Source organism: Pipistrellus hanaki, assembly GCF_964339955.1.
Source record: "Pipistrellus hanaki genome assembly, chromosome: 2".
NCBI classification, from domain to species: Eukaryota; Metazoa; Chordata; class Mammalia; order Chiroptera; family Vespertilionidae; genus Pipistrellus; species Pipistrellus hanaki.
The window spans coordinates 124,918,189-124,930,730 of record NC_140504.1 but is presented as its reverse complement, the minus strand read 5'-3'; positions in this window follow the sequence as shown (position 1 = coordinate 124,930,730).

The following is a 12,542-nucleotide window of genomic DNA, read 5'->3' as shown; positions in this document are numbered from 1 at the left end:
AGTAGAAAAAGGCTCCTCTTCCTCCTAATCCTGATTCCCTTCTATAAGAAAACCATTGTTATATGCGTACAATTGTAATAGTCAGCATTCAACTCCTTGGGTCACAGACCTTGAACAGTGGCCGTTAAGTGGCAGCCTGTGATGCTGTAAACAGTAGTTTTGGGACCCCGTTGATTGGGGGATGAGAAAATTCCTATTGTGTCAGGTATGTAGCAGGGCTGGACCAGTAGTTTGAAGGTGTCTGACGGTATATTAATTTATTCATGTGTCAGTTATGGAATGGTTTCTATATTGTGGGGTAGTATTAGGTGCTATATAAGAATTATCTCATTTAATTATCTACAAAATAACTGTGAACAGGTATTATTTTATCTCTATAGACGAGGAAATAACAGTTTAGAGAGTTTCTATCACTTGCCCTGATTCCTAGGGTTAGTAGGTGACAGAGATTGCCTAGACTCTTGATCGGGCTGACACTAAGGCTACCACACTCCTTCTGAACACACATGCACATGTGTGCGCACATATATAAATTGTTTGTGTTTACATACAACAGATTTGTTGGAATTTATTTTGGTAATCCTAGTGGATATTCATATTACCATATTTCTTTCTTTTAATATATTTTTTGTTGGGTTTCTCAAAAAAAGAGAAGAGGGCCCTGTGATAGTTAAGATGCTACAGAAGATGATGTAAACACATTAAAAATTGCAAATATTAAGGGGAAAATATCTCTTTTTAGATGAAGTGATTGAAGACAATACAAGTAGCTGCTTTACCCACAGAGGTGAACTGAACAGTGCTTCTGTCGCTTGCTCAATTAGCAGGATCAGCTCTCCGAATTGGAAGCAGTTGGCATGGATTCAAGCCTCAGAGGCTGATCTTTCGCTGGGATAATCCTTAAGATCTCACAGAGACAACGTGGCGGCTTCCTCTCAAACAAGTGCCAAACAGGAACTTGGTGGCCAAGGACCAGATTTTTCTTTCTTTTTGGTTTCTGTAGTCATGGGAGCGTAGCGTTTGGGTCCAATAAAACACTTGCCGAGTGCTGCTATCTCCCTGTCTTCTCTGAGGAAGCTGATTGGAGTGCAGAATGATAAATTTTATCCAACAGCTTTTTATTTGGTTCTCTGACACCATGGGTTCTTAATGTAACTGACTTCCTCTTCCTAACTAGATGTAGCAATGAGAGTTTCCTATGAGAGTTTAGCCTAGAGTTTTCTTATGAATCTCACCCTCATGTGTCTGACTGCCTCACAGCACCGCTGCTGTGAAACTACAGCGAAATTCACATCTTTTTAAAAGCAGAGGAGATATTCACAGCCAGATGCATGTAGCTGGCTCTTCAATCCCCCTGGATTCAAGAAGTAGGTGCAAAGCAGTTTGCCAGCTACTTTTGGGTGATAGAAAGATGAACAGGACAGTGTGGCTGGGGCTGCTAGACTCCTGTGAGTCATCCAACAAATATGTATTGAGTACCTACTCTTTGCTAGGCACTGTTCTAGGCCTGGGGCATAGAGTAATAAGCCAAACAGACAAAGTTTGGGGAGAGAGACAACGAAGAAAGAAGTAAAATGTATAGTATGTTAGGTAATGATAAGTATGAGGCAGGAGTTATTGTAATCTAGGAATATGTATTAGAAACAAACACCCTCTGATGCCATATGTTACTGCAAAGTGCTCTGGGAGAAATTCGTTTTGATAGAGGAGGGGAGATTTGTGAAACAATCTGTACAAGTGGTGAGATTTAATAGACCCTGAAGAAAGTTTAGGCCAGATGAATATAGCTACAGTGCAGGGAGGGAAGAGGAAGCCTCCCATTGTGGACATCTCAGCACAGGTCCAGGAGTGACAAGAGGAGATAAAAGCACATTCAGAGGAGCTGATTAGCTTACTACATCCTCAGCAGTGGGTGGGACGACACGTGGAACAGGAACCTGATCTGGAAAGGTATTTAGAGACCGAGTGATAAAGAATTTTGACTAAAGAGTATGGGTTGAGCTCTGCACACACTGGAGAGTTACTGGGTGTTTTATGTAGGAAGTGGTCTGAGCTGATGTGTTTGTGGATGGCAATGTGTCCAGCTGGACACTTTGTCCAGGTGCAGGGAGATACCTGGGGTGGGGCTGATCCTGGTGGCTGCCACCTCATGGGATTGAGACAAGAGTCTTTGGTTTCTCTTAAAAAGCAAGTGACACTCTCATATTACTGAAATGATTTCATAATAACAAAAATGTGTTCTTTCTTAAGTCACTGAAGGGCAGTAAGTTGAGGCTCTGGTAGGTTCACAGATGCATCCTTTTACAGCTGTAGTGGAGCAACTTGGGAGCTGGAAAGCTTGAGTTATCTTGTATCAAACTTCAGTGAAGGCTTATGCAGATACACCTTAGAGATATCCAGGGTTCAGTTCCGGACCTCTTCAATAGAATGAGTATCACAATAAAGCAAAATCTTCAAAATATATATATATATATATATATATATATATATATATATATATATATATACACACACATATATATATATATATATATATATATATATATATATATATATATATTTGATTTCAGAGAGGAAGAGAGATAGAAACATCAATGATGAGAGAGAATCATTGATTGGCTGCCTCCTGCATGCCCAGACTGGGGATTGAGCCCACAACCCGGGCATGTGCCCTTGGTCAGAATCAAACCTGGGACCCTTCAGTCTGCAGGCCAATGCTCTATCCATTGAGCCAAACCAGCTAGGGCAAAGCAAAACCTTTTTGTTAGTGGAGTGTCTTGCCTTCAATTTATAAAATATATATATTAAAAACCCAGTGGTCGTAATGCTGTAACGACCAAAGACCAGTCACCAGGAGGAACTTGACGCTGGGTCCCACAACACACTGGGTCTGGATCTTGCACGGTTTCGTGTGCTGGGCCTCTAGTAAATAAATAAACAACATCTGTACAGTGCAATAAAGCACAATAAAATGAGGTATGCTTGTATAAAGAGGTGTGTCTTCTCTTGAAAAATTGCATGTGGATAATCAAATGACTTTTGGAAAGGAATGAATTCCACCATTTTCACTCTCCTGATATTGTGATTTAACCTCATACATCCATAAGTATTACAGAGCCTTAAAGAGAAGAGAAGTGGCAAAGACTTCAATTTCACTGGTTTATTTCACTATCATTCCCCAGTTGACTTTTCTTTGCTAACTTAGCCAACAATATTTCCTTCACTTGAGTTTAAAGGAAACAAGAAAAACATTTTTCATTTCCTAGTTCTTTCTCTTCTCCCACATTTTCCTTCTCTACATTTATTAGGCTCATTTCCATCTCCTCTCTTTGTTGGTGTTTAAAGGAAATGCTTACATGGGGCTGGGGGAGGATTTGGAGGATTTAGACATTTTTGCCAAATAGTGTATATAATGTGATTCTTTCTCCATCTTTCACTAAAGTCTTGAGTGAAGTATCCATTTCTCAGAAATGCGTGTGGAGTTGGCTGTAGTGTTTTAGCCTATTTCCTGATGGGTGTGGACCTGGAACAGGGCTGCCCTTGGAGGTGAGGGGGGGTCTGCTGTCCTGGTTACATACAGAAAGAGGATGCGATGCATTTTGTTTTTTCCCCGGAGTTAGTAGCAGACATTTGAGGAGGACTGACAAAGAAATGGGTTTTAACATTGATACTTTGAAAGGCTAAAGGCTTGCCAAGGCTTAAGTCTTTGAGTTGTTTTTGAGAATTGTTTCAATCAGTCAAACCCACAATGCTAGAAATCCCAGAATCCTAATGCCATTTGGCTCTACCTGAATACCTCCTCATTCTTTGTTTTTTCTCTTGAAAAACAAGTGGTAGTTAAAAAAATATGTAAAATTGCTTCATAGGATAGAATTAGGCCGCTTCAAAATGGAACTGTAAGAACCATAAACAGTGAGGATTATTGCAAACCAATAACTGTACCCTCAAACTCAAGGGCACTGGTGGAGAGAATTTGAGCTGTTAGTCACACTCCTTAACACAACAAGCAAAACAGTTTATTTGCTGTTCTGTTCCTTCAGATGTTCTGCATGACACCATCTGAGGTCATGTGTGATTCTGAAGCAGCATTCGGTGAGACCCAAGAGCTCCAATGGCCTGTGTTTGTAAATTTGCTCTGGTACCAATTGCAGTGTGGATGTTGGGGTGGGGAGGGGGGTCTTCCCATACAACACTGGGTAGTTTTGACACCATCTACCCAGAGAGAGCATCTAATTCTGCAGATTAAGTGTTCAGTCCTACAAGACAACCTCTCCCCTCACCTCCAGCCTCAAATACGGTCCAAGTCCAGGCTGTCACTTATGTTTCTGACTGAATGGCTATAAACCAAAGGTTCCCATAACCTCTTCCTCAGGTTCAATTAATTTGTTAGAGTGGCTCACAGAACTCAGAGAAACATTTTACACACTAGATCAAGTATGTCAAACTCATAGCCCACAGGCCACATCTGGCCCAAAAGGAATATTTTTGCAGCCGAGCCAATATAACAGTATGTAAGAAATGTTTTAACAAAAATGTCATAGCTTAATTTTTACAATATCCTGTTATACACAATTATTAATAACAAACTACAACGTTTACTAATGACTACTATAATCATGTTGCATTAATTTCCTTTATGCACCTTACACTAAGGTGCACCATTTCTCTCCACTAATACTAGCATTGAATATTTTAGCAGCCGATTGCCACGTCATTAGTCTTGAACTGACTTGGTTGGTGTGAGCAACAGGAAAAATTTTGCTTTCTGAGAACAAGAAAAATAGGTTTATTTACATTACGCTTATTAATTTGTGCTATTATTCAGTGTCTATTAAGTTAATGTTCAAGAAAAAATATTAATTTTTATTAAAATGTTCTATTATTTTAATGATTACTCATTTCTCTCAGCCCTTTATATTCAGCATGTCTCTATTGAAATATACCTATGGTACTATGAAAATTGAAGCTTTTGTGTTTTTTTTTTGCAGCCCACATAAACTTAAACCTTGTTTGCTTAGCCCATGTTAGCCTTTGAGTTTGACATGCTAGCACTAGATCACTGATTTATTATAAAAGGATATAACTCAGGAACATCAGGTGGTAGAGCTATATGAGCAAGATCTGGGGAAAAGGCACGGAGCTTCCACACTTTCCCAGCACCTCCCTGTGTTCACAAACCCGGACGCTCTTTGACCCTCTCCTTTTAGGGCTTTGTGGGAGCTTCATTACATAGACATGAGTGGTTAACTATTAGTGATTAATTCAACCTCCAGCCCTGCTCCCTTTCCTGGAGGCTGGAGGATGAAACTGAAAGTTGCAACCCTCTTATCACATGGTTGGTTCTGGAGCACCAACCCCCATCCTTCGGTTCTGTCCCAAGTCACCCATTAACATAACAAAAGATACCTTTATTACTTTCATAATTTAAAAAATTCCAAGGGTTTTAGGAGCTCTGTGCCAGAAACAGGAACAAAGACCAAATATGTTTCTTATTGTAAATGAAGATGGCACAATTTGATTCCTGGCTCTCCCTCTCTCTGGCTCTGTGACCTTGAACAGTCATTTCACTCTATGCTTCAGGTTCTCATCTGTAAATGAGGTCAATAAGAGCACCTTTGTCATAAGCAGGTGGTGAAGATAAAATGAGTTAATTCCGGTAAAGCCATTAGAACAGCCTAATATCTAGAGCTGGACTTTTATTAACAGTGCCGCTAAGGGACCCTAACAGAGTCTTACGTACTGTTATAAAGCAAAATTCAACTGAGTTAATTTGAAGATCTAATTGGATTTATTCAGTGATTCATAAATTGGGCAGCATCACATTTAGCAAATAGAAAGGAGCTCTGAGGGGCTGTACAAAATGGAAGACTTGTAGAGGCCGAGGAAAGGAAAGGAGAGTTTCTAGAAGAGTGGATTATTTCAGGCAAGATCATCTTCCTTTAGGAGAGGGTAGGGGGTGTGTGTGTGAGAGGGGGATCTACTCGGATTACCTCACTAGTGCGGACCGGGTAATTCCAGATTGACTGAGTAAAGGTCACATTTCCAGGGGACTAACACTGCAATTAAATCTTAGTTGGCACAAGTGCTCCATCTTGTTACCTTTTTAACAGTACTTAGTATTAATGCAGGTTAAATGGCAGAGAGAGAAAGGGAAGCATGGCTTCTTTTCTAAAGGAAATAGAGCTTCCAAGTATAGGGTTGATGTGAAGAGGAGAAATCTTTCTAGAATCAATTACTGAAATGGGGGCTCCCACAGACTTTCTCCTTTTTCACAATGACTGATTCATTTGTGTTACACTTGCTTTTTGTAGAGCTTGCAGAGCTCAAACCCAGAAAAGTAATGGGTATACATTTGTGGGGACTTGGGCTTGAATAGATAACCCGACTGCCATTTCAGTAGGCACTGCCTAATTCTAGGGGTGTCATCCACAGCCCCCAACCATGACCAATGAACTGCCTGTGTAGGGTGGCCTTTGGAGGAGCTTTGTCTGTCTGTCTGTCTGTCTTTCTTTTCTCTACCCCCTAGCTCTCTAACATGTTGCACTCTCCTGCCCCATATCAGCAACAGCCTCTGGTTTTGAACACAAGGGCTTGTGTTGCTTGCAATCATTTCATAAAGCTGCCTGATTTCCATTATAAATAATCATGAAATTGGGGGTGAAGGAGAAAGGTAACCACATTTTAAGCTACAAAAAGGTGGTGATTCAATTTTGTTCTCTTTATTAAGAAACCTAGTCTCAGTCAGATAATTTGCAGCTAAGTTTTACCTGAAGCATGCTTCCTCAGTCATGTTAAATTCAAGGGACAAATCCTCCTAGGATTTAGACAGTTTTAATAACAGAAATGCTGATATAAAGAGCAGGGAAAGGCAGCATGTTCCAACCATTACGGAGAAAAGTGGGTTAAGATGTTACTAATAAGCCATGCTATATTTTTATCCTACTAGTTTCTTCATCTGAAGGACTATTGAGATGAGATTTTAAATTCTGAATGATTATCTGACAGCTCCTATTTCTAGGATAAATTATTAGCAAGGGTTTTATTTTGCTATTAACTTTACTGAAAACTCAAAGAGGACACGGATTTACCAGGACCCAGAAGAAGTGAAATCTATAAACAAGAATGCCACGAACATAATGCCATGAACTTCTAGATTCCCTTTCATAACCTGTGTGCACATTGACCTTCAGGGGGGCTGGGGTAGAGATTGGCAGGCCCCCTAGCACCTTCTTGGATATGGTCCCGACCTATGTCTCATCACCTCTCACAATTCCATCCGGCCCATCTCACCACATGCTCAATATTCCAGTTGTGCCAGACCACTCACTGGTGCCAAATAGGCCACGTTTGGAGCAATCTCCTTCCACCACCTTTCCTATTTGGGTAAGAATTGACTCATCCTCTTCTTTTCACAATGTTACTTTATTTTCATTTTACAAAATGAAGCATTAAAGCCAAAATATAGATATTCCTATGGTTCCTTACACATTTATTCTACCTAAAGTTAGGTGTGAACATATGGACGCTTCATGAATTTGTGTCTCATTCTCACATAAGGGCCATGCTAATCTCCTCTGTGTCATTTCCAATTTTAGAATAGGTGCTGCTGGAATGAGCACCACTTATCTTTTAAAACTTACCTCCAATGTGACTTTATTCCAGAATTTTTTCCTAGAGAAATTAGTGGCATCTTTTTCCGCCTTCCCATAGTAGCCAATACGTACTTCATTGTGAAGTTTGGTCTAATGCAATATTAGCTTAGTGTGTCACTTCCCCTTGGTAATCCAGAGAAGGCAAGGACTTAATCTTAAACATCTGTATCCTCTAGCCCAGGGTTTCTCAATAGCGACAAAATTGACATTTTGGGCTGAAAAGCATTGTTGTGGTTGGGTCTGTCTTGTGCAGTGTAGGATGTTTAACATTTCATCTGGCCTACGGCATCAGTGTGACAGTTAGAAACTGTTTGCAGACATTGCCCAATGTCTCCTGGGGGAGATAACTGCCCCTGACTGGGAAGCACTGCTGTAGCCCTAACACAGCCTGATATATAGGGGCTTAATAAATATTTGCTGGTTAATAAATCAATGCCCAATTAATGAATAAAAAAACTAAATTAACAGGTGAAAAAAGACCTTACTGTGGCTTTTACACACTCATCAAACTCAAAACCGTTATGCCAGGCTCTTCTTCCTTTCTCATTCTTCTCTCATACACTTTGCTCCTCACCTATAGGCTCTTCTACATTATCATGCTTTGTTTTCTTTTTGCCAATTCAAACTTTGTTCTACCTTTAAGTCAAAGAGCAACTTATCTATTCCCAAGTCTTCCCCAGTTCACCTAATCCAGTGATATCCTTACTTCATATTCTCTAAATATTTATGAACAGGGTCTCTGATGGAAATTTACAATATATACATACACTTTATATAGGTACTAGAGGCCCAGTGTACAAAATTCATGCATGGGGAGGCAATATCCCTCAGCCCAGGCTGCACCCTCCCCAATCTGGAACCCCTGACATCACTCTCACAATCCAGGACTGCTGGCTCCTAACCGCTCACCTGCCTGTCTGATCACCACTAGCCACCTCTGCCTGCCTGCCATCCTGATTGCCCCCATCTGCCCTCCCCTGATGGCCTGATCACCCCCTAACTGCTTGCTCCTCCACGACAGCCTGATTTCACTCCTAACTGCTTGCTCCCTGCCAGCCTGATCACCCCTAACTGCCATTGCCTTGGTCCCTGCCACCGTGGCTTTGTTCAGAAGGAAGTGGGATGTCTGGAAGAGGTCCAGTTGACCCAGTCTAATTAGCATATTACCCTTTTATTAGTATAGATTATCTGTAATGTATATGCAATATACATATATATACACACATCTACATATTTACATATACATGTATACACATATACATGCTGTATTGTTTTGATCTTAGGACTATTTATATTTTTGTTTCACAAACTTATATAGAAATTTTCCTCTCAACTAGAAGAGACACCCCTTGATAGAGGCTCACTGGTGCATTTGAGGTTTTTCTTCCCTTCACATCAGCACAAGCTTTATGAACAACAGATGTTGAGCTTTTGCTTGAAGCAAATTTTTTCTTTAAGCAACTGGCAGGTGTGATAAATCTGTGTAATTTGTGTGGTCCTGACATTGTTTTGTTTTTAAAAGTCATAGGGCTTTTTAATATCTTTAATAAATAAACTCATTTCAAGGAGCTTCAGCAAATATGAAAAAGTGATTTGCCATGTTTTTGGGTTTCTATAAGAAGGCATCATATATGATAAATAAAGAGAAAGACAGTCAAATTCTGACTGTGATCCAACTCCACTGAGGCTTTTTTCATTGCTTGATGAAACTATTAAAAATGTTGACCTGCCAGGTTGACTCTGAGCTCTCTCAACACCAAGCATCCCTGCACCTCTCCTTCCTCAGGCATGCTTGCAGCAACCTGTGCATGCAGCTTTCCCCATGCTTGTGCTTGGAAATTTGCCCAAACTTCTGTTCTGCAGGGTATTTCTTTCTCAAGTTTATCTTGGAGAAGTTCATATTTTACACAAGAGTAGTCACCCCTGGGGCTTCACTGGCAGGGGTAAGAGACAACCCCAGAATTTATCAGCCTTGCACTTGAGCTCCTACTGTGACAAGATAGAGAACAGACATAGTGGGAGGGGTAGAGTGGGCTTAAACAGTCCTAGCGTCAGCACTAATGTTTAGAACCCTTAAAAAAAGAGATGAAAGAATGTTTTCTTTTTTTTTCAAGTCTTGTAAATGGTGCTTTTGGAAGAACAGCCTCTTGAGGCTTCAGGCTCTCCATGATTTCTCTCAGTGCCCACATATGGCCTCCCACTGAAAATACAAAACCAAAACACTTCTCTTGACCATGCCTCCTCCTATGATACATAAATGACAGAGGAAGGGAGAGGGAGAGATAGAAACATCGATGATTAGAATTATTGACCAGCTGCCTCCTGCACGCCACACACTGGGGATTGAGCCAGCAACAAGCATATGTATTGACCAGGAATCAAACCATGTCCTCCTGGTTCATAAGTTGATGCTCCATCACTGAGTCATGCAGGCTATGATACAACCTTTCTTTACTCCACCTCATCACCAAAACCATGTTGGTACCCATTTTTCACTTCCACAACCTCACCTCACATTTGTACTCACCTCACAATTCCCACTTCTCATAATGCACTCACTCTTTCTTAGAACCTAAGATGTCCTAATATTGCGATGTTTATGGCCCTTCCTCGGTATTCCTTCTATTTGACTCTGCTGCAGTTTTTCAATGTAGCTGACCTGCTTGTTTGAAGTTGTCTCCTGGTGTAGCTTTCAGTCTCTTGATTTTTCTTATCCCTTTCTTTTTCCACCTGGTAAAACCCAACTAGAGTGTCAGGGCTCAGCTCAAAGCTCCTTTGTAAAGCACCTTTATCCTTGGTCCGTAAGCAGAATTAATCTGTATCTCCATAGCACCTTCCTTATAGTTCTTTTATACCATCTAATAATATGATGATTTTCATGTTAGCCACTAAGCTTAAGGAGTCCAGGGTCTAGTAGTGTTAGTAATATCTTACCCATTTGTTGGCTAGTCATCAACCTGGTTAGCATTTTGAAACTTACACACTCTAGGTCTTTCCAGTGCTAATATTCTATGACTTTTGAATATTACTTAACTTCTCTATATATAGAATACTAGAGGCCCAGTGCACGAAACTCATGCTTGGGGGTGAGGGAGGGGGTTTCCCCTCAGCCCAGCCTGTACTCTCTCCAATCTGGGACTAGTCAGACATCCGTCTCACAATCCTGGACCACTAGCTCCTCACCACTCACCTGCCTGCCTGCCTGGTCACCCGTCTCCCCCACCCCCACGCCAGCCTGATCGCCCCCAAGTGCCCCTCCTGCTGGCCTGGTCACCCCTCACAGTCCCCCCCGCCGCACTAGTTGCCCCACACAGCCTGCTTGTTCAGTCGTTTGCTCGTCCCTCACTAGCCCCCTGCCAGCCTGGTCATAGGCAGCCACTGTGAGGGTGTAATGGTCAATTTGCATATTATTTCTTTATTATATAGGATAGTGTATGTTACAGGTTAAGTACATGATACCAGTACCGTGTGTCATTCATGTCTTGACCACTGTTCAATTTCTAGTGCTCAATAACAACTTACTTAGCAGGGGTTCAATAAATGTATTGAATAAAATGAATCAATTCCTAGAAATTGATGGAAGACTGGCTTAGGTATAGGAAATGTAGAGAACAAATCCCTGTCTTTCAATTTTTTGAAAATTCTGTCCTTAAAAAAACTGTATGTGTACTGAACAAACCTTTTGCAGAAATTGAAATTACCTTCTTTAACTGCTACAGGTAATTATCAGTTACATCTGTTATATGCAGTGTTCTCTTCTCCACAAAGCACTTCCTGAGCAACACAAATTAACACATGCTGGCATAGGTAGAGCAGTTAGGTCCTAGCAGCAAATATCGTCCTGCAAGATATAGTCCTAGTAGCCTGTGTAGAATAGGTTCTATAGCAGTCTGCGGCCATTACTGCTAGAATCTGGGTAAGTACTTACCTGTCCTGACTAGGCAACTAACCAGCAGCAGCATCCTATCATCAGAAAACACAGAAGAATGAATAACGAATGTTCTCTTTGATTAAGGCCAATACCTGAAAGAAATTGTCCATATAGGGCCAAATTAGATACAAACTATGATATTATCAATGCTCTTTTAAGTAAATTGAACTGGCTTAAATAGCAATAACTGTGATGACACAACACCAAATTTGCTTTAAAGTCTTTATTATCCTGAATATAAAAGACAGAAGTCCTCTTAGGATATAACAGAGTTCTTTATGTGGAAACATTATTTTATTTTTTACAAGTGAAAAAATAAATACCTTCTGGAATAAAGGCTTATATGCTAATATGTGCCATAAAAAAGTAGAGTTTTAATATCTGACAAAATGTCTGTGCAAAGAAACAAATGCATAAACACATTACTGCTACATTAAGGCAATATGAAAAGTACACTCAGAAATCTCAGTAAAGTGACAGTGTAGCTTTCTAGCTTTCACTCAGCTAGTATTGCACCCAATGCGGTCATCTAGGTTTCCCGACGTCCTAGAGAACCTACAAGCTGACCAACGTCCAAAATGCCCAAGTGGGAGTGAAAACATGACTGAGAATATAGAAACACGACACCTGAAACCCCTCGAAGAACTACAGAGGGGACAACCACAAGTTAATGCTGAAGCGTTTACCAAAAAAAAAAAAGCATACAATATCTAGATACTTATTATAAGGCTGTGAAGAGCTTGATGGCTCAAGCAGAAGTGACCCCTGGGTGAAGCTGGGGTAGAGTGCTTGGGAGAACGGAAGAACACCCTTGTTTGTACTCCACGAAACTTCCTCTCAGTGAGCAACACTCTCCTTCCCCGGGAACATGCTCCCTTTCTGATCTTAAAATAAACTATTCCTCCAACTCAAGAGGCCCAAGGAGTGCCGATTCCTCCACTGAAATATTTTAGCCAAAT